Raw genomic sequence first — 3,897 nt, 5'->3', positions numbered from 1 at the left:
GCACCTAAAACTTCAAGAGCTAAAAGCAGTGAAGGCACAATGTTCCTCTCATCTTTATATAAAACATACAAGCTCATCTACCTAAGGGATCCTGGTAAAACTTACCCAGCCAAAACAAAGTCAATCTTTTTTTTTCCAATACAGCACCAGATCAAATGGGACTGGACTAAATATATGGGTGAAAGTACTGTCAAATATTAACGTGGACTTCAGGGCTGCTGAAACATCTCAATCCTTTGTTCAACCCAAGGCAGTGCCTGGGCCAATGAGATAAAAGCCTCTGCATTTGTGAGAGCCAATCAGTAATACTCTGAAGAGACCCAAACCAATTAATCTCTTTGGTGACATAAGCTTTGCAGGAATGGCCTGGTTAACTCCTGGTGGCATGCAGAGTCTGGATCGAAACACCCTCTGTTTTTTCTTTCATCTCCTGGCTGACAAAACCAACGTTCCCTGCAGCAGCGAGAACTTTTGAGAGGTTTTTTTTGTCTCTGTTTGAAATTACACCTTTTCTTTCAAGCTCTAAAAAGACAAGCTTCGGATCACTTCATCAATCTTTTGAAGAATTTGCTGTCAGAATAATTTATGCAAAGGGAGCATGCTGACACATTTTGCCTCTTCTTTTAGGTCTTTTTTTATTCCTCTGTGATGGCAYACAAGTCTAACTGGCAGACCAACATGTCTCAAAACCCCTACAGATCAAAGCTAAGGAGACAGTTGGGTTTCTTATATCATTTTCCAGTGCTGGGTGTCACATTGGGTCCTTCATTTCAGTGAGTTGTAATTTATTTATTATTATGTTTAACTAAAAGCACACACAGAGCGGTTTGGTAGATCTCAAAAGCAGAAGCACCTTTTGCATCCACTKCAATCTGTATTAGCAAGTCAGTGTGAACAGAATTACTTAGTGTAATGGTTACCTGAAAACATCTGAACAGAATTGTCACATTTGAAAGAAAACAAAATACACTGAAAATGGGCATGTACTTTAATGTAGACATTTGAGAAACAATAATGTGTACACAACATATGGTTTTGTATTATAYTGCAGCAAAAATTAATGTTAGTGCATAGTTTCGTCATAGCTGCTTTGATTTGGATGAATGACTTTTCATAAATATTATTGGCTCAATATCAGACAAAGTACAGATTTTTACTAAATCAAACAATTTTCAACAAGTTGTGTCATACAGACCGAATTGATGCCCAAATTACTGATGTTTTAGTAGAYTTTTTTAACCCCTGCATTCTAGTGTTGTAGTACTTGAAACTGGTCTTGGTCTTAAGACCGGTCGCAAGACCACCTTTTGATGGTCTTGGTCTTATCTCGGACTCGACAGCATTTATACTCGGTCTTGTCTCGGTCTCGGACATTGAGGACTCAGAATTTTATTTCAAGACCAGTCAAGACCACAACTGTGGAAGTATCACTAAACAGTTATTTCCAATTTATTAGTTAACATTCTTGCCTTCATTGGATTCAAAATGTAGCTACTGATTCAAATCCAAACCTGACTTATTGCTATTTATGTATTTTGTTAGTGGCTGTCACCCATCCCCACTCTCTTCAGTCGCACGCAGCACTCCAGGAAAGTAAGCAGTTGTTCTCTGTGAGCGGTACAAGATGTCTTCAAATTTTTAAGTATAAAATTTGGCTACATGACTAATAAATAATACCATTGTAAAACAACAACAACAACAACCAGGAGAAAGCATACAGCAACTTGTAAATCCAGCAGTGCTTCACTTTCAGAGATGGTGGGACAACTTTAAACTTTCACCATCACTAACCTTAATCTGCCTCTGTAGCAAATTTCTTTCCTCTGCCCTAACACAAAGATTTTGTCAATATTAGCTCTACATATTAAGTTAGCTACAGTGGGGAGAAAAAGTATTTAGTCAGCACAAATAGTTCAAGTTCTCCCACCTAAAACAATGAGAGAGGCCTGTAATTGACATCATAGTAAGACCTCAACTATGAGATCTAAATACTTTTTACCCGCACTGTACATGTGTACAGAATACTCCATCTTTTAGGAAACTTTTTTTTAATCTGGTCTTGGTCTTGTCTTGGTCTCGCCCTCCCTTGGTCTTGGTCTCGTTTTGGTCCAAACCCTAAAAGTCTCGGTCTCAAGAGACTGTGGTCTTGGTCTTGACTTGACTTCATGTATAATGCACCAACTTTTAAAAAGTCTGCACTAGAATGACAAAATTACAGTAGTTTGTTTTTATACCACTTATAATTTAAAACTTTTGCAAGTTACCAAGCTCATTCAGTTAATAACCAGGAGTGGTACTCAGCAACATCTGTCTTCATTACAACAAAACTGCAGACAGATACCAGCTACATTTAATATTGTAGGTCTGTTGACAGAATGCATTGTCCCTCCTACTGTGATGTATATAAACACCACAAAAATGCCTTCTTGGGATAAGAGTGGTAACCAACAGCCATCTAGTGGAGTTTATAAGTGGATGAGGCAATGTTTTGACAGGACCCAAGCCCCCTGATAACGAAGCATAACCGATCTGTCTGCTCTATTTGTCCATCTTTGCTGAGTGCATAATCCTACATGTCTCATAGCCAAATAAGCCTCACTATCAGTTTGATTTATGAAAGTGAATGTGACAGAGGGTGTAATGGACCAGGCGTGTTGTCTTTATGCATTCAAGCTGCATACTTGAATACTTTAGTGCCCCTTGCTACCCATCAAGTCCTTCTCCACCAACACGCCATTCCAAACAAGACCTGAATGAAAGACTAGCCAGGAACATTGAAGATAATATTGTGTCTCATTAAGTTGCTGAGGGGAAACTAGGACAGAGGTACAGGGAGGTACAAAAGTTAAAAAAACACGACATATTAAAGGAGAAATAGAATGTGTTTAAACTGTAAATAAAATAAAGCTTCCTGTGGGAATTTTCTCTAGAAAGAACAGACACGCTCTTGATAAGAAAACACAGAAATGGGAGATGTGTGTGTACGGAGAGTATGCATGGAGTAGGTGGGGGATGTTCAAGAGGGTGTGTGGCACTAAGAATAGCATTTCATCATCTCACTTTTTACTAAGCATCTTCTCATAACTTGCATATTTATTCCATTTCAGTAAAACACAATTGTTAAAACTGAAAATTAGGCTTTCAAAGATCTACACTGGCACTATTGTGCCAACAAATACTTTACAGAAATAGTCAGATTTTAATAAACTAGTTTTATATTTATGATGCACAGTAGTAGTGGCAGACTGGGTCAAGGTGTTTGTGGCTTTACATCAGGCTTCAGCTTTGTGCCCCTATTTGTGCATAGTGATGATAGAGACAGAGTTGTAAAGTAACTACTGTAAGTACAAATACTTTCTTACTGTACTTAAGTAGAATTTTTGAGTATCTGTACTTTACTTGAGTACCGGTAATTATTTTCAGCCTACGTTTTACTTCTACTCCTTGCATTTTCACACAATTATCTGTACTTTTTAGTCCTTACATGTTTAAAAAGGCAAGAAGTAGAAAGTCGTTACTTTTATTTCATTTTTGCTTGTTTTCGTTCCAACTTGTTATTGTAAAAAATAAAATAATATCCATATAAATTGTGCCTCTAAGATAGAGTGAATTTAATTGTGGTTGAATGGGGAGTATAAATATATAAAATTCTGATACTGTACTAGTTTGTACACAAACAAATCATGTCACACTCCAGCAGGACACAATCATTAAAATAAAAGGACTGTACTTAAGTAGTATTTGTTGTTCATAAATTATATTATTGCATTTGACCGCAGCCCTCAGATAGATTTTTCTTTTGTGAAAAGGTTTTGGGCAAACTTGACATATGTATACAGCGGGTAAAATAAGTATTGAGCACGTCAGCATTTTTCTCAGTAAATATATTACTAGAGC

The sequence above is a fragment of the Austrofundulus limnaeus genome, unplaced genomic scaffold, assembly GCF_001266775.1.
Source record: "Austrofundulus limnaeus strain Quisiro unplaced genomic scaffold, Austrofundulus_limnaeus-1.0 Scaffold146, whole genome shotgun sequence".
Classification (NCBI taxonomy): domain Eukaryota; kingdom Metazoa; phylum Chordata; class Actinopteri; order Cyprinodontiformes; family Rivulidae; genus Austrofundulus; species Austrofundulus limnaeus.
The sequence above is the reverse complement of the archived record's forward strand: the minus strand, read 5'-3'. Positions refer to the sequence as shown.